Source organism: Telmatherina bonti (assembly GCF_933228915.1).
Source record: "Telmatherina bonti genome assembly, chromosome: 3".
In the NCBI taxonomy this organism is placed as follows: domain Eukaryota; kingdom Metazoa; phylum Chordata; class Actinopteri; order Atheriniformes; family Telmatherinidae; genus Telmatherina; species Telmatherina bonti.
This window is the reverse complement of record NC_136621.1, coordinates 45,220,304-45,244,335: the sequence shown is the minus strand read 5'-3', so window position 1 is coordinate 45,244,335 and position 24,032 is coordinate 45,220,304.

The following is a 24,032-nucleotide window of genomic DNA, read 5'->3' as shown; positions in this document are numbered from 1 at the left end:
TAGTCTGTAGACCTCCTGCTAGTCTATGTAGTCTGTAGACCACCTGCTACTCTTTGTAGTCTGTAGACCACCTGCTAGTCTATGTAGTCTGTAGATCTCCTGCTAGTCAATATAGTCTATAGACGTCCTGCTAGTCTATGTAGTCTGTAGACCACCTGCTTGTCTATGTAGTCTTTAGAACTCCTGCTAGTCTATGTAGACTGTACACCACCTGCTAGTCTATGTAGTCAGTAGACCACCTGCTAGTCTATTTAGTCTGTAGACCACCTGCTAGTCTATGTAGTCTGTCGACCACCTGGTAGTCTATGTAATCTTTAGACCTGCTAGTCTATGTAGTCTGTAGACCTCCTGCTAGTCTATGTAGTTTTGAGACCCACTGCTAGTCTATGTAGTCTGTAGACCTGCTAGTCTATGTAGTCTGTAGACCTCCTGCTAGTCTATGTAGTTTTTAGACCACCAGCTAGTCTATGTAGTCTGTAGACCTGCTAATCTATGTAGTCTGTAGACCTGGTAGTCTATGTAGTTTGTAGACCACCTGCTAATCTATGTAGTCTGTCGACCACCTGCTAGTCTATGTAATCTGTAGACCTGCTACTCTATGTAGTCTGTAGACCACTTGCAAGTTTATGTAGTCTGTAGACCACATGCTAGTCTATGGATTCTCTAGACCACCTTCTAGTCTATGTAGTCTGTAGACCACCTGGTAGTCTATGTAATCTGTAGAGCACCTGCTAGTCTATGTAGTCTGTAGACCACCTGCTAGTCTATGTAGTCTGTAGACCACCTGCTAGTCTACGTAGTCTGTAGACCACCTGCTAGTCTATGTTGTCTTTAGACCACCTGCTAGTCTATGTAGTCTGTAGACCTGCTAGTCTATGTAGTTTGTAGACCACCTGCTATTCTATGTAGTCTGTAGACCACCTGCTAGTCTATGTAGTCTGTAGAACACCTGCTAGTCTATGTAGTTTGTACACCATCTGCTAGTCTATGTAGTCTGTAGAACACCTGCTAGTCTATGTAGTTTGTAGACCACCTGCTAGTCTATGTAGTCTATAGACCACCTGCTAGTCTATGTAGTCTGTAGACCACCTGCTAGTCTATGTAGTCTGTCGACTACCTGGTAGTCTTTGTAATCTCTAGACTACCTGCTAGTCTATGTAATCTGTAGACCTGCTAGTCTATGTAGTCTGTAGACCACCTGGTATTCTATGTAATCTGTAGACCTGCTAGTCTATGTAGCCTGTAGACTACCTGGTAGTCTATTAAGTCTGTAGACCTTCTAGTCTATGTAGTCTGTAGACCACCTGGTAGTCTATGTAATCTGTAGACCTGCTAGTCTATGTAGCCTGTAGACCACCTGGTAGTCTATTAAGTCTGTAGACCTTCTAGTCTATGTAGTCTGTAGACCACCTGCTAGTCTATGTAGTCTGTAGACCACCTGCTTGTCTATGTAGTCTGTAGACCTGCTAGTCTATGTAGTCTGTAGACCACTTGCTAGTTTATGTAGTCTGTAGACCACATGCTAGTCTATGGAGTCTGTAGACCACCTTCTAGTCTATGCAGTCTGTACACCACCTGGTAGTCTATGTAATCTGTAGAGCACCTGGTAGTCTATGTAGTCTGTAGACCACCTGGTAGTCTATGTAGTCTGTAGACCACCTGCTAGTCTATGTAGTCTGTAGACCACCTGCTAGACTATGTTGTCTTTAGACCACCTGCTAGTCTATGTAGTCTGTAGACCTGCTAGTCTATGTAGTTTGTACACCACCTGCTAGTCTATGTAGTCTGTAGAACACCTGCTAGTCTATGTAGTTTGTAGACCACCTGCTAGTCTATGTAGTCTATAGACCACCTGATAGTCTATGTAGTCTGTAGACCACCTGCTAGTCTATGTAGTCTGTCGGCTACCTGGTAGTCTTTGTAATCTCTAGACTACCTGCTAGTCTATGTAATCTGTAGACCTGCTAGTCTATGTAGTCTGTAGACCACCTGGTAGTCTATGTAATCTGTAGACCTGCTAGTCTATGTAGTCTGTGGACCACCTAGTAGTCTATGAAGTCTGTAGACCTGCTAGTCTATGTAGTCTGTAGACCTCCTGCTAGTCTATCTAGTTTTGAGACCTCCTGCTAGTCTATGTAGTCTGTAGACCTGCTGGTCTATGTAGTCTGTAGACCTCCTGCTAGTCTATGTAGTTTGTAGACCACCTGCTAGTCTATGTAGTCTGTAGACCTGCTACTCTATGTAGTCTGTAGACCTGCTAGTCTATGTAGTCTGTAGACCAACTGGTAGGCTATGTAGTCTGTAGACCACATGCTAGTCTATGTAGTCTGTAGACCACCTGCTAGTCTATGTAGTCTGTAGACCACCTACCAGTCTATGTAGTCTGTAGACCACCTGCTAGTCTATGTAGTCTGTAGACCTGCTAGTCAATGTAGTCTATAGAACACCTGCTAGTCTATGTAGTCTGTAGACCAACTGCTAGTCAATGTAGTCTGTAGACCTCCTGCTAGTCTATGTAGTCTGTAGACCACCTGCTACTCTTTGTAGTCTGTAGACCACCTGCTAGTCTATGTAGTCTGTAGATCTCCTGCTAGTCAATATAGTCTATAGACGTCCTGCTAGTCTATGTAGTCTGTAGACCACCTGCTTGTCTATGTAGTCTTTAGAACTCCTGCTAGTCTATGTAGACTGTACACCACCTGCTAGTCTATGTAGTCAGTAGACCACCTGCTAGTCTATTTAGTCTGTAGACCACCTGCTAGTCTATGTAGTCTGTCGACCACCTGGTAGTCTATGTAATCTTTAGACCTGCTAGTCTATGTAGTCTGTAGACCTCCTGCTAGTCTATGTAGTTTTGAGACCCACTGCTAGTCTATGTAGTCTGTAGACCTGCTAGTCTATGTAGTCTGTAGACCTCCTGCTAGTCTATGTAGTTTTTAGACCACCAGCTAGTCTATGTAGTCTGTAGACCTGCTAATCTATGTAGTCTGTAGACCTGGTAGTCTATGTAGTTTGTAGACCACCTGCTAATCTATGTAGTCTGTCGACCACCTGCTAGTCTATGTAATCTGTAGACCTGCTACTCTATGTAGTCTGTAGACCACTTGCAAGTTTATGTAGTCTGTAGACCACATGCTAGTCTATGGATTCTGTAGACCACCTTCTAGTCTATGTAGTCTGTAGACCACCTGGTAGTCTATGTAATCTGTAGAGCACCTGCTAGTCTATGTAGTCTGTAGACCACCTGCTAGTCTATGTAGTCTGTAGACCACCTGCTAGTCTACGTAGTCTGTAGACCACCTGCTAGTCTATGTTGTCTTTAGACCACCTGCTAGTCTATGTAGTCTGTAGACCTGCTAGTCTATGTAGTTTGTAGACCACCTGCTATTCTATGTAGTCTGTAGACCACCTGCTAGTCTATGTAGTCTGTAGAACACCTGCTAGTCTATGTAGTTTGTACACCATCTGCTAGTCTATGTAGTCTGTAGAACACCTGCTAGTCTATGTAGTTTGTAGACCACCTGCTAGTCTATGTAGTCTATAGACCACCTGCTAGTCTATGTAGTCTGTAGACCACCTGCTAGTCTATGTAGTCTGTCGACTACCTGGTAGTCTTTGTAATCTCTAGACTACCTGCTAGTCTATGTAATCTGTAGACCTGCGAGTCTATGTAGTCTGTAGACCACCTGGTATTCTATGTAATCTGTAGACCTGCTAGTCTATGTAGCCTGTAGACTACCTGGTAGTCTATTAAGTCTGTAGACCTTCTAGTCTATGTAGTCTGTAGACCACCTGCTAGTCTATGAAGTCTGTAGACCACCTGCCAGTCTATGTAGTCTTTAGACCTGCTAGTCTATGTAGTCTGTAGACCACTTGCTAGATTATGTAGTCTGTAGACCACATGCTAGTCTATGGAGTCTGTAGACCACCTTCTAGTCTATGTCGTCTGTTGACCACCTGGTAGTCTATGTAATCTGTAGAGCACCTGCTAGTCTATGTAGTCTGTTGACCACCTGGTAGTCTATGTAGTCTGTAGACCACCTGCTAGTCTATGTAGTCTGTAGACCACCTGCTAGTCTACGTTGTCTTTAGACCACCTGCTAGTCTATGTAGTCTGTAGACCTGGTAGTCTATGTAGTTTGTAGACCACCTGCTAGTCTATGTAGTCTGTAGACCTCCTGCTAGTCTATGTAGTCTGTAGACCTCCTGCTAGTCTGTGTAGTATGTAGACCTCCTGCTAGTCTATGTAGTCTGTAGACCACCTGCTAGTCAATGTAGTCTGTAGACCTGCTAGTCTATGTATTTTGTAGACCACCAGCTACTCTATGTAGTCTGTAGACCTCCTGCTAGTCTATGTAGTCTGTAGACCTCCTGCTAGTCTATGTAGTCTGTAGACCTCCTGCTAGTCTATGTAGTCTGTATACCTGCTAGTCTATGTAGTCTGTAGAACTCCTGCTAGTCTATGTAGTCTGTACACCACCTGCTAGTCTATGTCGTCTGTACACCACCTGCTAGTCTATGTTGTCTGTAGACCACCTGCTAGTCTATGTAGTCTGTAGACCTGCTAGTCTATGTAGTTTGTAGACCACCTGCTAGTCTATGTAGTCTGTAGACCTCCTGCTCGTCTATGTAGTCTGTAGACCTCCTGCTAGTCTATGTGGTCTGTAGACCTCCTGCTAGTCTATGTAGTCTGTAGACCACCTGCTAGTCTAAGTAGTCTGTAGACCTGCTAGTCTATGTAGTTTGTAGACCACCTGCTAGTCTATGTAGTCTGTAGACCACCTACTAGTCTATGTTGTCTTTAGACCACCTGCTAGTCTATGTAGTCTGTAGACCTGCTAGTCTATGTAGTTTGTAGACCACCTGCTAGTCTATGTAGTCTGTACACCACCTGCTAGTCTATGTAGTCTGTAGACCTGCTAGTCTATGTAGTCTGTACACCACCTGCTAGTCTATGTAGTTTGTAGACCTCCTGCTAGTCTATGTAGTCTATAGACCACCTGCTAGTCTATGTAGTCTGTAGACCACCTGCTAGTCTATGTAGTCTGTCGACTACCTGGTAGTCTTTGTAATCTCTAGACTACCTGCTAGTCTATGTAATCTGTAGACCTGCTAGTCTATGTAGTCTGTTCACCACCTGGTAGTCTATGTAATCTGTAGACCTGCTAGTCTTTGTATCCTGTAGACCACCTGGTAGTCTATTAAGTCTGTAGACCTTCTAGTCTATGTAGTCTGTAGACCACCTGCTAGTCTATGTAGTCTGTAGACCACCTGCTAGTCTATGTAGTCTGTAGACCTGCTAGTCTATGTAGTCTGTAGACCACTTGCTAGTTTATGTAGTCTGTAGACCACATGCTAGTCTATGGAGTCTGTAGACCTGCTAGTCTATGTAGTCTGTAGACCACCTGCTAGTCTATGTAGTCTGCAGAACACCTGCTAGTCTATGTAGTCTGTAGACCACCTGCTAGTCTATGTAGTCTGTAGACCACCTGCTAGTCTATGTAGTCAGTCGACCACCTGGTAGTCTATGTAGTCTATAGACCTGCTAGTCTATGTAGTCTGTAGACCACCTGGTAGTCTATTAAATCTGTAGACCACATGCTAGTCTATGTAGTATGTAGACCATCTGCTAGTCTATGTAGTCTGTAGACCACCTGCTAGTCTATGTAGTCTGTAGACCTCCTGCTAGTCTATGTAGTCTGTAGACCACCTGGTAGTCTATGTAGTCTGTAGACCACCTGCTAGTCTATGTAGTCTGTAGACCACCTGCTAGTCTATGTAGTCTGTAGACCTACTAGTCTATGTAGTTTGTAGACCACCTGCTAGTCTATGTAGTCTGTAGACCTCCTGCTAGTCTATGTAGTCGGTAGACCTCCTGCTAGTCTATGTAGTCTGTAGACCTCCTGCTAGTCTATGTAGTCTGTAGACCACCTGCTAGTCCATGTAGTCTGTAGACCTGCTAGTCTATGTAGTTTGTAGACCACCTGCTAGTCTATGTAGTCTGTAGACCTCCTGCTAGTCTATGTAGTTTTGAGACCTCCTGCTAGTCTATGTAGTCTGTAGACCTGCCAGTCTATGTAGTCTGTAGACCTCCTGCTAGTCTATGTAGTTTGTAGACCACCTGCTAGTCTATGTAGTCTGTAGACCTGCTAGTCTATGTAGTCTGTAGACCTGCTAGTCTATGTAGTCTGTAGACCACCTGGTAGGCTATGTAGTCTGTAGACCACCTGCTAGTCTATGTAGTCTGTAGACCACCTACCAGTCTATGTAGTCTGTAGACCACCTGCTAGTCTATGTAGTCTGTAGACCTGCTAGTCTATGTACTCTGTAGAACACCTGCTAGTCTATGTAGTCTGTAGACCAACTGCTAGTCAATGTAGTCTGTAGACCTCCTGCTAGTCTATGTAGTCTGTAGACCACCTGCTACTCTTTGTAGTCTGTAGACCACCTGCTAGTCTATGTAGTCCATAGACCTCCTGCTAGTCAATATAGTCTATAGACCTCCTGCTAGTCTATGTAGTCTGTAGACCACCTGCTAGTCTATGTAGTCTGTAGACCTGCTAATCTATGTAGTCTGTAGACCTGGTGGTCCATCTCGTTTGTAGACCACCTGCAAGTCTATGTAGTCTTTCGACCACCTGCTAGTCTATGTAATCTGTAGACCACCTGCTAGTCTATGTAGTCTGTAGACCTCCTGCTAGTCTATGTAGTCTGTAGACCTCCTGCTAGTCTATGTAGTCTGTAGACTTCCTGCTAGTCTATGTAGTCTGTAGACCTCCTGCTAGTCTATGTAGTCTGTAGACATCCTACTACTCTATGTAGTCTGTAGACCACCTGCTAGTCTATGTAGTCTGTAGACCACCTTTTAATCTATGTAGTCTGTAGACCACCTGCTAGTCTATGTAGTCTGTAGACCTCCTTCTAGTCTATGTAGTCTGTAGACCACCTGCTAATCTATGTAGTCTTTAGACCTCCTGCTAGTCTATGTAGTCTGTAGACCACCTGCTAGTCTATATAGTCTGTAGACCTGCTAGTCTATGTAGTCTGTAGACCACCTGCTAGTCTATGTAGTCTGTAGACCTCCTGCTAGTCTATGTAGTCTGTAGACCTCCTGCTAGTCTATGTAGTCTGTAGACCACCTGCTAGTCTATGTAGTCTGTAGACATGCTTCTAGTCTATGTAATCTGTAGACATCCTGCTAGTCTATGTAGTCTGTAGACCTCCTGCTAGTCCATGTAGTCTGTATACCTGCTAGTCTATGTAGTCTGTAGAACTCCTGCTAGTCTATGTAGTCTGTACACCACCTGCTAGTCTATGTAGTCTGTACACCACCTGCTAGTCTATGTTGTCTGTAGTCCACCTGCTAGTCTATGTAGTTTGTAGACCTGCTAGTCTATGTAGTTTGAAGACCACCTGCTAGTCTATGTAGTCTGTAGACCACCTGCTAGTCTATGTAGTCTGTAGACCACCTGCTAGTCTATGTAGTCTGGAGACCTGCTAGTCTATGTAGTCTGTAGACCACTTGCTAGTCTATGTAGTCTGTAGACCTGCTAGTCTATGTAGTTTGTAGACCACCTGCTAGTCTATGTAGTCTGTAGACCTCCTGCTAGTCTATGTAGTCTGTAGACCTCCTGCTAGTCTATGTAGTCTGTAGACCTCCTGCTAGTCTATGTAGTCTGTAGACCTGCTAGTCTATGTAGTCTGTAGACATGCTGCTAATCTATGTAGTCTGTAGACCACCTGCTAGTCTATGTAGTCTGTAGAACAGCTGCTAGTCTATGGAGTCCGTAGACCACCTGCTAGTCTATGTAGTCTGTAGACCACCTGCTAATCTATGTATTCTTTAGACCACCTGGTCGTCTATGTAGTCTGTAGACCACCTGCTAGTCTATGTAATCTGTAGACCCGCGAGTCTATGTAGTCTTTAGACCACTTCCTAGTCTATGTAGTCTGTAGACCTCCTGCTAGTCTATGTAGTCTGTAGACCTCCTGGTAGTCTATGTAGTCTGTAGACCTCCTGCTAGTCTATGTAGTCTGTAGACCTCCTGTTAGTCTATATAGTCTGCAGACCTCCTGCTAGTCTATGTAGTCTGTAGACCTCCTGGTAGTCTATGTAGTCTGTAGACCTCCTGCTAGTCTATGTAGTCTTTAGACCACCTGCTAGTCTATGTAGTCTGTAGACCCGCTAGTCTATGTAGTCTGTAGACCACTTGCAAGTCTATGTAGTCTGTAGACCACATGCTAGTCTTTGTAGTCTGCAGACCACCTGCTAGTCTATGTAGTCTGTAGACCACATGCTAGTCTATGTAATCTGTAGACCTGCTAGTCTATGTAGTCTGTGGACCACCTGGTAGTCTATGTAGTCTGTAGACCACCTGCAAGTCTATGTAGTCTGTAGACCTGCTAGTCTACGTAGTCTGTAGACCACCTGGTAGGCTATGTAGTCTGTAGACCACATGCTAGCCTATGTAGTCTGTAGACCACCTGGTAGTCTATGTAGTCTGTAGACCACCTGCTAGTCTATGTAGTCTGTAGACCTCCTGCTAGTATATGTAGTCTGTAGACCTCCTGCTAGTCTATGTAGTCTGTAGACCACCTGCTAGTCTATGTAGTCTGTAGACCACCTGATAGTCTATGTAGTCTTTAGACCTCCGACTCTATGTAGTCTGTAGACCACCGGCTAGTCTATGTTGTCTGTAGACCACCTGCTTGTCTATGTAGTCTGTAGGCCACCTGCTAGTCTATGTAGTCTGTAGACCACCTGCTAGTCTATCTAGTCTTTAGACCACCTTCTAGTCTATGTAGTCTGTAGACCACCTGGTAGTCTATGTAGTCTTTAGACCTGCTAGCCTATGTAGTCTGTAGACCACCTGCTAGTCAATGTAATCTGTAGACCACCTGCTAGTCTATGTGGTCTGTAAACCACCTGCGAGTCTCTGTAGTCTGTAGACCACCTGCTAGTCTATGTTGTCTGTAGACCACCTGCTAGTCTATGTAGTCTGTAGACCACCTGGTAGTCTATGTAGTCTGTAGACCTGATAGTCTATGTAGTCTGTAGACCTGCTGGTCTTTGTGGTCTGTCGACCCCCTGGTAGTCTATGTTGTCTTCAGACCTGGTAGTCTGTGTATTCTGTAGACCTGCTAGTCTGTGTAGTCTGTAGACCACTTGCTAGTCTATGTAGTCTGTAGACCACATGCTAGTCTATGTAGTCTGTAGACGACCTGGTAGTCTATGTAGTCTGTAGACCACCTGCTAGTCTATGTTGTCTGTAGACCACCTGCTAGTCTATGTAGTCTGTAGGCCACCTACTAGTCTATGTAGTCTGTAGGCCACCTGCTAGTCTATGTAGTCTGTATACCACCTGCTAGTCTATGTAGTCTTTAGGCCACCTGCTAGTCTATGTACTCTGTAGACCACCTGGTAGTCTATGTAGTCTGAAGACCACCTGGTAGTCTATGTAGTCTGTAGACCACCTGCTAGTCTATGTAGTTTGTAGACCACCTGCTAGTCTATGTAGTCTGTAGACCACCTTTTAATCTAGGTAGCCTGTAGACCACCTGCTAGACTATGTAGTCTGCAGACCACCTGCTAGTCTATGTAGTCTGTAGACCACCTGCAACTCTATGTGGTCTGTAGACCACCTGCTAGTCTATGTTGTCTGTAGACCACATGCTAGTTTATGTAGTCTGTAAACCTTCTAGTCTATGTAGTCTGTAGACCTCCTGCTAGTCTATGTAGTCTGTAGACCTCCTGCTAGTCTATGTTGTCTGTAGACCACCTGCTTGTCTATGTAGTCTGTCGACCTGCTAGTCTATGTAGTTTGTAGACCACCTGCTAGTCTATGTAGTCTGTAGACCTCCTGCTAGTCTATGTAGTCTGTAGACCTCCTGCTAGTCTATGTAGTCTGTAGACCTCCTGCTAGTCTATGTAGTCTGTAGACCACCTGCTAGTCTATGTAGTCTGTAGACCTGCTAGTCTATGTAGTTTGTAGACCACCTGCTAGTCTATGTAGTCTGTAGACCTCCTGCTAGTCTATGTAGTCTGTAGACCTCCTGCTAGTCTATGTAGTCTGTAGACTTCCTGCTAGTCTATGTAGTCTGTAGACCTCCTGCTTGTCTATGTAGTCTGTAGACATCCTACTAGTCTATGTAGTCTGTAGACCACCTGCTAGTCTATATAGTCTGTAGACCTGCTAGTCTATGTAGTCTGTAGACCACCTGCTAGTCTATGTAGTCTGTAGACCTCCTGCTAGTCTATGTAGTCTGTAGACCTCCTGCTAGTCTATGTAGTCTGTAGACATGCTGCTAGTCTATGTAGTCTGTAGACCACCTGCTAGTCTATGTAGTCTGTAGACATCCTGCTAGTCTATGTAGTCAGTAGCCCTCCTGCTAGTCTATGTAGTCTGTATACCTGCTAGTCTATGTAGTCTGTAGAACTCCTGCTAGTCTATGTAGTCTGTACACCACCTGCTAGTCTATGTAGTCTGTACACCACCTGCTAGTCTATGTTGTCTGTATACCACCTGCTAGTCTATGTAGTCTGTAGACCTACTAGTCTATGTAGTTAGTAGACCACCTTCTAGTCTATGTAGTCTGTAGACCTCCTGCTAGTCTATGTAGTCTGTAGACCTCCTGCTAGTCTATGTAGTCTGTAGACCTCCTGCTAGTCTATGTAGTCTGTAGACCACCTACTAGTCTATGTAGTCTGTAGACCTGCTAGTCTATGTAGTTTGTAGACCACCTGCTAGTCTATGTAGTCTGTAGACCTCCTGCTAGTCTATGTAGTCTGTAGACCTCCTGCTAGTCTATGTAGTCTGTAGACTTCCTGCTAGTCTATGTAGTCAGTAGACCTCCTGCTAGTCTATGTAGTCTGTAGACCTGCTAGTCTATGTAGTCTGTAGACATGCTGCTAGTCTACGTAGTCTGTAGACATCCTACTAGTCTATGTAGTCTGTAGACCACCTGCTAGTCTATGTAGAGTGTAGACCACCTTTTAATCTATGTAGTCTGTAGACCACCTGGTAGTCTATGTAATCTGTAGACCTGCTAGTCTATGTAGCCTTTAGACCACCTGCTAGTCTATGTAGTCTGTAGAACACCTGCTAGTCTATGTAGTTTGTAGACCACCTGCTAGTCTATGTAGTCTGTGAACCACCTGCTAGTCTATGTAGTCTGTAGACCACCTGCTAGTCTATGTAGTCTGTCGACCACCTGGTAGTCTTTGTAATCTGTAGACCACCTGCTAGTCTATGTAGTCTGTAGACCACCTGGTAGTCTATTTAATCTGTAGACCTGCTAGTCTATGTAGCCTGTAGACCACCTGGTAGTCTATTAAGTCTGTAGACCTTCTAGTCTTTGTAGTCTGTAGACCACCTGCTAGTCTATGTAGTCTGTAGACCACCTGCTAGTCTATGTAGTCTGGAGACCTGCTAGTCTATGTAGTCTGTTGACCACTTGCTAGTCTATGTAGTCTGTAGACCTGCTAGTCTATGTAGTTTGTAGACCACCTTCTAGTCTATGTAGTCTGTAGACCTCCTGCTAGTCTATGTAGTCTGTAGACCTCCTGCTAGTCTATGTAGTCTGTAGATCTCCTGCTAGTCTATGTAATCTGTAGACCTGCTAGTCTATGTAGCCTGTAGACCACCTGGTAGTCTATTAAGTCTGTAGACCTTCTAGTCTATGTAGTCTGTAGACCACCTGCTAGTCTATGTAGTCTGTAGACCACCTGCTAGTCTATGTAGTCTGTAGACCTGCTAGTCTATGTAGTCTGTAGACCACTTGCTAGTTTATGTAGTCTGTAGACCACATGCTAGTCTATGGAGTCTGTAGACCACCTTCTAGTCTATGTTGTCTTTAGACCACCTGCTAGTCTATGTAGTCTGAAGACCTGCTAGTCTATGTAGTTTGTAGACCACCTGCTAGTCTATGTAGTCTGTAGACCTCCTGCTAGTCTATGTAGTCTGTAGACCTCCTGCTAGTCTATGTAGTCTGTAGACTTCCTGCTAGTCTATGTAGTCTGTAGACCTCCTGCTAGTCTATGTAGTCTGTAGACATCCTACTACTATATGTAGTCTGTAGACCACCTGCTAGTCTATGTAGTCTGTAGACCACCTTTTAATCTATGTAGTCTGTAGACCACCTGCTAGTCTATGTAGTCTGTAGACCACCTGGTAGTCTATGTAGTCTGTAGACCACCTGCTAATCTATGTAGTCTTTAGACCTCCTGCTAGTCTATGTAGTCTGTAGACCACCTGCTAGTCTATATAGTCTGTAGACCTGCTAGTCTATGTAGTCTGTAGACCACCTGCTAGTCTATGTAGTCTGTAGACCTCCTGCTAGTCTATGTAGTCTGTAGACCTCCTGCTAGTCTATGTAGTCTGTAGACATGCTGCTAGTCTATGTAGTCTGTAGACATGCTGCTAGTCTATGTAATCTGTAGACATCCTGCTAGTCTATGTAGTCTTTAGACCTCCTGCTAGTCTATGTAGTCTGTATACCTGCTAGTCTATGTAGTCTGTAGAACTCCTGCTAGTCTATGTAGTCTGTACACCACCTGCTAGTCTATGTAGTCTGTACACCACCTGCTAGTCTATGTTGTCTGTATACCACCTGCTAGTCTATGTAGTCTGTAGACCTACTAGTCTATGTAGTTTGTAGACCACCTGCTAGTCTATGTAGTCTGTAGACCTCCTGCTAGTCTATGTAGTCGGTAGACCTCCTGCTAGTCTATGTAGTCTGTAGACCTCCTGCTAGTCTATGTAGTCTGTAGACCACCTGCTAGTCCATGTAGTCTGTAGACCTGCTAGTCTATGTAGTTTGTAGACCACCTGCTAGTCTATGTAGTCTGTAGACCTCCTGCTAGTCTATGTAGTCTGTAGACCTCCTGCTAGTCTATGTAGTCTGTAGACTTCCTGCTAGTCTATGTAGTCAGTAGACCTCCTGCTAGTCTATGTAGTCTGTAGACCTGCTAGTCTATGTAGTCTGTAGACATGCTGCTAGTCTATGTAGTCTGTAGACATCCTACTAGTCTATGTAGTCTGTAGACCACCTGCTAGTCTATGTAGTCTGTAGACCACCTTTTAATCTATGTAGTCTGTAGACCACCTGGTAGTCTATGTAATCTGTAGACCTGCTAGTCTATGTAGCCTTTAGACCACCTGCTAGTCTATGTAGTCTGTAGAACACCTGCTAGTCTATGTAGTTTGTAGACCACCTGCTAGTCTATGTAGTCTGTGGACCACCTGCTAGTCTATGTAGTCTGTAGACCACCTGCTAGTCTATGTAGTCTGTCGACCACCTGGTAGTCTTTGTAATCTGTAGACCACCTGGTAGTCTATGTAATCTGTAGACCTGCTAGTCTATGTAGCCTGTAGACCACCTGGTAGTCTATTAAGTCCGTAGACCTTCTAGTCTATGTAGTCTGTAGACCACCTGCTAGTCTATGTAGTCTGTAGACCACCTGCTAGTCTATGTAGTCTGGAGACCTGCTAGTCTATGTAGTCTGTAGACCACTTGCTAGTCTATGTAGTCTGTAGACCTGCTAGTCTATGTAGTTTGTAGACCACCTGCTAGTCTATGTAGTCTGTAGACCTCCTGCTAGTCTATGTAGTCTGTAGACTTCCTGCTAGTCTATGTAGTCAGTAGACCTCCTGCTAGTCTATGTAGTCTGTAGACCTGCTAGTCTATGTAGTCTGTAGACATGCTGCTAGTCTACGTAGTCTGTAGACATCCTACTAGTCTATGTAGTCTGTAGACCACCTGCTAGTCTATGTAGAGTGTAGACCACCTTTTAATCTATGTAGTCTGTAGACCACCTGGTAGTCTATGTAATCTGTAGACCTGCTAGTCTATGTAGCCTTTAGACCACCTGCTAGTCTATGTAGTCTGTAGAACACCTGCTAGTCTATGTAGTTTGTAGACCACCTGCTAGTCTATGTAGTCTGTGAACCACCTGCTAGTCTATGTAGTCTGTAGACCACCTGCTAGTCTATGTAGTCTGTCGACCACCTGGTAGTCTTTGTAATCTGTAGACCACCTGCTAGTCTATGTAGTCTGTAGACCACCTGGTAGTCTATTTAATCTGTAGACCTGCTAGTCTATGTAGCCTGTAGACCACCTGGTAGTCTATTAAGTCTGTAGACCTTCTAGTCTTTGTAGTCTGTAGACCACCTGCTAGTCTATGTAGTCTGTAGACCACCTGCTAGTCTATGTAGTCTGGAGACCTGCTAGTCTATGTAGTCTGTTGACCACTTGCTAGTCTATGTAGTCTGTAGACCTGCTAGTCTATGTAGTTTGTAGACCACCTTCTAGTCTATGTAGTCTGTAGACCTCCTGCTAGTCTATGTAGTCTGTAGACCTCCTGCTAGTCTATGTAGTCTGTAGATCTCCTGCTAGTCTATGTAATCTGTAGACCTGCTAGTCTATGTAGCCTGTAGACCACCTGGTAGTCTATTAAGTCTGTAGACCTTCTAGTCTATGTAGTCTGTAGACCACCTGCTAGTCTATGTAGTCTGTAGACCACCTGCTAGTCTATGTAGTCTGTAGACCTGCTAGTCTATGTAGTCTGTAGACCACTTGCTAGTTTATGTAGTCTGTAGACCACATGCTAGTCTGTGGAGTCTGTAGACCACCTTCTAGTCTATGTTGTCTTTAGACCACCTGCTAGTCTATGTAGTCTGTAGACCTGCTAGTCTATGTAGTTTGTAGACCACCTGCTAGTCTATGTAGTCTGTAGACCTCCTGCTAGTCTATGTAGTCTGTAGACCTCCTGCTAGTCTATGTAGTCTGTAGACTTCCTGCTAGTCTATGTAGTCTGTAGACCTCCTGCTAGTCTATGTAGTCTGTAGACATCCTACTACTATATGTAGTCTGTAGACCACCTGCTAGTCTATGTAGTCTGTAGACCACCTTTTAATCTATGTAGTCTGTAGACCACCTGCTAGTCTATGTAGTCTGTAGACCACCTGGTAGTCTATGTAGTCTGTAGACCACCTGCTAATCTATGTAGTCTTTAGACCTCCTGCTAGTCTATGTAGTCTGTAGACCACCTGCTAGTCTATATAGTCTGTAGACCTGCTAGTCTATGTAGTCTGTAGACCACCTGCTAGTCTATGTAGTCTGTAGACCTCCTGCTAGTCTATGTAGTCTGTAGACCTCCTGCTAGTCTATGTAGTCTGTAGACATGCTGCTAGTCTATGTAGTCTGTAGACATGCTGCTAGTCTATGTAATCTGTAGACATCCTGCTAGTCTATGTAGTCTTTAGACCTCCTGCTAGTCTATGTAGTCTGTATACCTGCTAGTCTATGTAGTCTGTAGAACTCCTGCTAGTCTATGTAGTCTGTACACCACCTGCTAGTCTATGTAGTCTGTACACCACCTGCTAGTCTATGTTGTCTGTATACCACCTGCTAGTCTATGTAGTCTGTAGACCTACTAGTCTATGTAGTTTGTAGACCACCTGCTAGTCTATGTAGTCTGTAGACCTCCTGCTAGTCTATGTAGTCTGTAGACCTCCTGCTAGTCTATGTAGTCTGTAGACCTCCTGCTAGTCTATGTAGTCGGTAGACCACCTGCTAGTCCATGTAGTCTGTAGACCTGCTAGTCTATGTAGTTTGTAGACCACCTGCTAGTCTATGTAGTCTGTAGACCTCCTGCTAGTCTATGTAGTCTGTAGACCTCCTGCTAGTCTATGTAGTCTGTAGACTTCCTGCTAGTCTATGTAGTCAGTAGACCTCCTGCTAGTCTATGTAGTCTGTAGACCTGCTAGTCTATGTAGTCTGTAGACATGCTGCTAGTCTATGTAGTCTGTAGACATCCTACTAGTCTATGTAGTCTGTAGACCACCTGCTAGTCTATGTAGTCTGTAGACCACCTTTTAATCTATGTAGTCTGTAGACCACCTGGTAGTCTATGTAATCTGTAGACCTGCTAGTCTATGTAGCCTTTAGACCACCTGCTAGTCTATGTAGTCTGTAGAACACCTGCTAGTCTATGTAGTTTGTAGACCACCTGCTAGTCTATGTAGTCTGTGGACCACCTGCTAGTCTATGTAGTCTGTAGACCACCTGCTAGTCTATGTAGTCTGTCGACCACCTGGTAGTCTTTGTAATCTGTAGACCACCTGGTAGTCTATGTAATCTGTAGACCTGCTAGTCTATGTAGCCTATAGACCACCTGGTAGTCTATTAAGTCTGTAGACCTTCTAGTCTATGTAGTCTGTAGACCACCTGCTAGTCTATGTAGTCTGTAGACCACCTGCTAGTCTATGTAGTCTGGAGACCTGCTAGTCTATGTAGTCTGTAGACCACTTGCTAGTCTATGTAGTCTGTAGACCTGCTAGTCTATGTAGTTTGTAGACCACCTGCTAGTCTATGTAGTCTGTAGACCTCCTGCTAGTCTATGTAGTCTGTAGACCTCCTGCTAGTCTATGTAGTCTGTAGATCTCCTGCTAGTCTATGTAGTCTGTAGACCTGCTAGTCTATGTAGTCTGTAGACATGCTGCTAATCTATGTAGTCTGTAGACCACCTGCTAGTCTATGTAGTCTGTAGAACAGCTGCTAGTCTATGGAGTCTGTAGACCACCTGCTAGTCTATGTAGTCTGTAGACCACCTGCTAATCTATGTATTCTTTAGACCACCTGGTCGTCTATGTAGTCTGTAGACCACCTGCTAGTCTATGTAATCTGTAGACCTGCGAGTCTATGTAGTCTGTAGACCACTTTCTAGTCTATGTAGTCTGTAGACCACAAGCTAGTCTATGTAGTCTGTAGACCACCTCCTTGTCTATGTAGTCTGTAGACCTGCTAGTCTATGTAGTTTGTAGACCACCTGCTAGTCTATGTAGTCTGTAGACCTCCTGCTAGTCTATGTAGTTTGTAGACCTCCTGGTAGTCTATGTAGTCTGTAGACCTCCTGCTAGTCTATGTAGTCTGTAGACCTCCTGGTAGTCTATATAGTCTGTAGACCTCCTGCTAGTCTATGTAGTCTGTAGACTTCCTGCTAGTCTATGTAGTCAGTAGACCTCCTGCTAGTCTATGTAGTCTGTAGACCTGCTAGTCTATGTAGTCTGTAGACATGCTGCTAGTCTATGTAGTCTGTAGACATCCTACTAGTCTATGTAGTCTGTAGACCACCTGCTAGTCTATGTAGTCTGTAGACCACCTTTTAATCTATGTAGTCTGTAGACCACCTGGTAGTCTATGTAATCTGTAGACCTGCTAGTCTATGTAGCCTTTAGACCACCTGCTAGTCTATGTAGTCTGTAGAACACCTGCTAGTCTATGTAGTTTGTAGACCACCTGCTAGTCTATGTAGTCTGTGGACCACCTGCTAGTCTATGTAGTCTGTAGACCACCTGCTAGTCTATGTAGTCTGTCGACCACCTGGTAGTCTTTGTAATCTGTAGACCACCTGCTAGTCTATGTAATCTGTAGACCTGCGAGTCTATGTAGTCTGTGGACCACCTGGTAGTCTATGTAATCTGTAGACCTGCTAGTCTATGTAGCCTGTAGACCACCTGGTAGTCTATTAAGTCTGTAGACCTACTAGTCTATGTAGTCTGTATACCACCTGCTAGTCTATGTAGTCTGTAGACCACCTGCTAGTCTATGTAGTCTGTAGAACAGCTGCTAGTCTATGTAGTCTGTAGACCACTTGCTAGTCTATGTAGTCTGTAGACCTGCTAGTCTATGTAGTTTGTAGACCACCTGCTAGTCTATGTAGTCTGTAGACCACCTGCTAGTCTATGTAGTTTGTAGACCTCCTGCTAGTCTATGTAGTCTGTATACCTGCTAGTCTATGTAGTCTGTAGACATCCTACTAGTCTATGTAGTCTGTAGACCACCTGCTAGTCTATGTAGTCTGTAGACATGCTGCTAGTCTATGTAGTCTGTAGACCACCTTTTAATCTATGTAGTCTGAAGACCACCTGCTAGTCTATGTAGTCTGTAGACCACCTGGTAGTCTATGTACTCTGTAGACCACCTGCTAATCTATGTAGTCTTTAGACCTCCTGCTAGTCTATGTAGTCTGTAGACCACCTGCTAGTCTATGTAGTCTGTAGACCTGCCAGTCTATGTAGTCTGTAGACCACCTGCTAGTCTATGTAGTCTGTAGACCTCCTGCTAGTCTATGTAGTCTGTAGACCTCCTGCTAGTCTATGTAGTCTGTAGACCACCTGCTAGTCTATGTCGTCTGTAGACCACCTGGTAGTCTTTGTAATCTGTAGACCACCTGCTAGTCTATGTAATCTGTAGACCTGCTAGTCTTTGTAGTCTGTAGACGACCTGGTAGTCTATGTAATCTGTAGACCTGCTAGTCTATGTAGCCTTTAGACCACCTGCTAGTCTATGAAGTCTGCAGAACACCTGCTAGTCTATGTAGTTTGTAGACCACCTGCTAGTCTATGTAGTCTGTAGACCACCTGCTAGTCTATGTAGTCTGTAGACCACCTGGTAGTCTATGTAGTCTGTCGACCACCTGGTAGTCTTTGTAATCTGTAGACCACCTGCTAGTCTATGTAATCTGTAGACATCCTGCTAGTCTATGTAGTCTGTAGACCACCTGCTAGTCTATGAAGTCTGTAGAACACCTGCTAGTCTATGTAGTTTGTAGACCACCTGCTAGTCTATGTAGTCTGTAGACCACCTGCTAGTCTATGTAGTCTGTAGACCACCTGGTAGTCTATGTAGTCTGTCGACCACCTGGTAGTCTTTGTAATCTGTAGACCACATGCTGGTCTATGTAGTCTGTAGACCACCTGGTAGTCTATGTAATCTGTAGACCTGCTAGTCTATGTAGCCTGTAGACCACCTGGTAGTCTATGTAGTCTGTAGACCTTCTAGTCTATGTAGTCTGTAGACCACCTGCTAGTCTATGTTGTCTGTAGACCACCTGCTAGTCTATGTAGTCTGTAGACCTGCTAGTCTATGTAGTCTGTAGATCACTTGCTAGTCTATGTAGTCTGTAGACCTGCTAGTCTATGTAGTTTGTAGACCTCCTGCTAGTCTATGTAGTCTGTAGACCTCCTTCGAGTCTATGTAGTCTGTAGACCTCCTGCTAGTCTATGTAGTCTGTAGACCTCCTGCTAGTCTATGTAGTCTGTATACCTGCTAGTCTATGTAGTATGTAGAACTCCTGCTAGTCTATGTAGTCTGTACACCACCTGCTAGTCTATGTAGTCTGTAGACATGCTGCTAGTCTATGTAGTCTGTAGACATCCTACTAGTCTATGTAGTCTGTAGACCACCTGCTAGTCTATGTAGTCTGTAGACATGCTGCTAGTCTATGTAGTCTGTAGACCACCTTTTAATCTATGTAGTCTGAAGACCACCTGCTAGTCTATGTAGTCTGTAGACCACCTGGTAGTCTATGTACTCTGTAGACCACCTGCTAATCTATGTAGTCTTTAGACCTCCTGCTAGTCTATGTAGTCTGTAGACCACCTGCTAGTCTATGTAGTCTGTAGACCTGCTAGTCTATGTAGTCTGTAGACCACCTGCTAGTCTATGTAGTCTGTAGACCTCCTGCTAGTCTATGTAGTCTGTAGACCTCCTGCTAGTCTATGTAGTCTGTAGACCACCTGCTAGTCTATGTCGTCTGTAGACCACCTGGTAGTCTTTGTAATCTGTAGACCACCTGCTAGTCTATGTAATCTGTAGACCTGCTAGTCTTTGTAGTCTGTAGACCACCTGGTAGTCTATGTAATCTGTAGACCTGCTAGTCTATGTAGCCTTTAGACCACCTGCTAGTCTATGAAGTCTGCAGAACACCTGCTAGTCTATGTAGTTTGTAGACCACCAGCTAGTCTATGTAGTCTGTAGACCACCTGCTAGTCTATGTAGTCTGTAGACCACCTGGTAGTCTATGTAGTCTGTCGACCACCTGGTAGTCTTTGTAATCTGTAGACCACCTGCTAGTCTATGTAATCTGTAGACATCCTGCTAGTCTATGTAGTCTGTAGACCACCTGCTAGTCTATGAAGTCTGTAGAACACCTGCTAGTCTATGTAGTTTGTAGACCACCTGCTAGTCTATGTAGTCTGTTGACCACCTGCTAGTCTATATAGTCTGTAGACCACCTGCTAGTCTATGTAGTCTGTCGACCACCTGGTAGTCTTTGTAATCTGTAGACCACATGCTGGTCTATGTAGTCTGTAGACCACCTGGTAGTCTATGTAATCTGTAGACCTGCTAGTCTATGTAGCCTGTAGACCACCTGCTAGTCTATGTAGTCTGTAGACCACCTGCTAATCTATGTATTCTTTAGACCACCTGGTCGTCTATGTAGTCTGTAGACCACCTGCTAGTCTATGTAATCTGTAGACCCGCGAGTCTATGTAGTCTGTAGACCACTTCCTAGTCTATGTAGTCTGTAGACCTCCTGCTAGTCTATGTAGTCTGTAGACCTCCTGGTAGTCTATGTAGTCTGTAGACCTCCTGCTAGTCTATGTAGTCTGTAGACCTCCTGTTAGTCTATATAGTCTGCAGACCTCCTGCTAGTCTATGTAGTCTGTAGACCTCCTGGTAGTCTATGTAGTCTGTAGACCTCCTGCTAGTCTATGTAGTCTTTAGACCACCTGCTAGTCTATGTAGTCTGTAGACCCGCTAGTCTATGTAGTCTGTAGACCACTTGCAAGTCTATGTAGTCTGTAGACCACATGCTAGTCTTTGTAGTCTGCAGACCACCTGCTAGTCTATGTAGTCTGTAGACCACATGCTAGTCTATGTAATCTGTAGACCTGCTAGTCTATGTAGTCTGTGGACCACCTGGTAGTCTATGTAGTCTGTAGACCACCTGCAAGTCTATGTAGTCTGTAGACCTGCTAGTCTACGTAGTCTGTAGACCACCTGGTAGGCTATGTAGTCTGTAGACCACATGCTAGTCTATGTAGTCTGTAGACCACCTGGTAGTCTATGTAGTCTGTAGAACACCTGCTAGTCTATGTAGTCTGTAGACCTCCTGCTAGTATATGTAGTCTGTAGACCTCCTGCTAGTCTATGTAGTCTGTAGACCACCTGCTAGTCTATGTAGTCTGTAGACCACCTGATAGTCTATGTAGTCTTTAGACCTCCGACTCTATGTAGTCTGTAGACCACCGGCTAGTCTATGTTGTCTGTAGACCACCTGCTTGTCTATGTAGTCTGTAGGCCACCTGCTAGTCTATGTAGTCTGTAGACCACCTGCTAGTCTATCTAGTCTTTAGACCACCTTCTAGTCTATGTAGTCTGTAGACCACCTGGTAGTCTATGTAGTCTTTAGACCTGCTAGCCTATGTAGTCTGTAGACCACCTGCTAGTCAATGTAATCTGTAGACCACCTGCTAGTCTATGTGGTCTGTAAACCACCTGCGAGTCTCTGTAGTCTGTAGACCACCTGCTAATCTATGTTGTCTGTAGACCACCTGCTAGTCTATGTAGTCTGTAGACCACCTGGTAGTCTATGTAGTCTGTAGACCTGATAGTCTATGTAGTCTGTAGACCTGCTGGTCTTTGTGGTCTGTCGACCCCCTGGTAGTCTATGTTGTCTTCAGACCTGGTAGTCTGTGTATTCTGTAGACCTGCTAGTCTGTGTAGTCTGTAGACCACTTGCTAGTCTATGTAGTCTGTAGACCACATGCTAGTCTATGTAGTCTGTAGACGACCTGGTAGTCTATGTAGTCTGTAGACCACCTGCTAGTCTATGTTGTCTGTAGACCACCTGCTAGTCTATGTAGTCTGTAGGCCACCTACTAGTCTATGTAGTCTGTAGGCCACCTGCTAGTCTATGTAGTCTGTATACCACCTGCTAGTCTATGTAGTCTTTAGGCCACCTGCTAGTCTATGTACTCTGTAGACCACCTGGTAGTCTATGTAGTCTGAAGACCACCTGGTAGTCTATGTAGTCTGTAGACCACCTGCTAGTCTATGTAGTTTGTAGACCACCTGCTAGTCTATGTAGTCTGTAGACCACCTTTTAATCTAGGTAGCCTGTAGACCACCTGCTAGACTATGTAGTCTGCAGACCACCTGCTAGTCTATGTAGTCTGTAGACCACCTGCAACTCTATGTGGTCTGTAGACCACCTGCTAGTCTATGTTGTCTGTAGACCACATGCTAGTTTATGTAGTCTGTAAACCTTCTAGTCTATGTAGTCTGTAGACCTCCTGCTAGTCTATGTAGTCTGTAGACCTCCTGCTAGTCTATGTTGTCTGTAGACCACCTGCTTGTCTATGTAGTCTGTCGACCTGCTAGTCTATGTAGTTTGTAGACCACCTGCTAGTCTATGTAGTCTGTAGACCTCCTGCTAGTCTATGTAGTCTGTAGACCTCCTGCTAGTCTATGTAGTCTGTAGACCTCCTGCTAGTCTATGTAGTCTGTAGACCACCTGCTAGTCTATGTAGTCTGTAAACCTGCTAGTCTATGTAGTTTGTAGACCACCTGCTAGTCTATGTAGTCTGTAGACCTCCTGCTAGTCTATGTAGTCTGTAGACCTCCTGCTAGTCTATGTAGTCTGTAGACTTCCTGCTAGTCTATGTAGTCTGTAGACCTCCTGCTTGTCTATGTAGTCTGTAGACATCCTACTAGTCTATGTAGTCTGTAGACCACCTGCTAGTCTATATAGTCTGTAGACCTGCTAGTCTATGTAGTCTGTAGACCACCTGCTAGTCTATGTAGTCTGTAGACCTCCTGCTAGTCTATGTAGTCTGTAGACCTCCTGCTAGTCTATGTAGTCTGTAGACATGCTGCTAGTCTATGTAGTCTGTAGACCACCTGCTAGTCTATGTAGTCTGTAGACATCCTGCTAGTCTATGTAGTCAGTAGCCCTCCTGCTAGTCTATGTAGTCTGTATACCTGCTAGTCTATGTAGTCTGTAGAACTCCTGCTAGTCTATGTAGTCTGTACACCACCTGCTAGTCTATGTAGTCTGTACACCACCTGCTAGTCTATGTTGTCTGTATACCACCTGCTAGTCTATGTAGTCTGTAGACCTACTAGTCTATGTAGTTAGTAGACCACCTTCTAGTCTATGTAGTCTGTAGACCTCCTGCTAGTCTATGTAGTCTGTAGACCTCCTGCTAGTCTATGTAGTCTGTAGACCTCCTGCTAGTCTATGTAGTCTGTAGACCACCTACTAGTCTATGTAGTCTGTAGACCTGCTAGTCTATGTAGTTTGTAGACCACCTGCTAGTCTATGTAGTCTGTAGACCTCCTGCTAGTCTATGTAGTCTGTAGACCTCCTGCTAGTCTATGTAGTCTGTAGACTTCCTGCTAGTCTATGTAGTCAGTAGACCTCCTGCTAGTCTATGTAGTCTGTAGACCTGCTAGTCTATGTAGTCTGTAGACATGCTGCTAGTCTACGTAGTCTGTAGACATCCTACTAGTCTATGTAGTCTGTAGACCACCTGCTAGTCTATGTAGAGTGTAGACCACCTTTTAATCTATGTAGTCTGTAGACCACCTGGTAGTCTATGTAATCTGTAGACCTGCTAGTCTATGTAGCCTTTAGACCACCTGCTAGTCTATGTAGTCTGTAGAACACCTGCTAGTCTATGTAGTTTGTAGACCACCTGCTAGTCTATGTAGTCTGTGAACCACCTGCTAGTCTATGTAGTCTGTAGACCACCTGCTAGTCTATGTAGTCTGTAGACCACCTGGTAGTCTTTGTAATCTGTAGACCACCTGCTAGTCTATGTAGTCTGTAGACCACCTGGTAGTCTATTTAATCTGTAGACCTGCTAGTCTATGTAGCCTGTAGACCACCTGGTAGTCTATTAAGTCTGTAGACCTTCTAGTCTTTGTAGTCTGTAGACCACCTGCTAGTCTATGTAGTCTGTAGACCACCTGCTAGTCTATGTAGTCTGGAGACCTGCTAGTCTATGTAGTCTGTTGACCACTTGCTAGTCTATGTAGTCTGTAGACCTGCTAGTCTATGTAGTTTGTAGACCACCTTCTAGTCTATGTAGTCTGTAGACCTCCTGCTAGTCTATGTAGTCTGTAGACCTCCTGCTAGTCTATGTAGTCTGTAGATCTCCTGCTAGTCTATGTAATCTGTA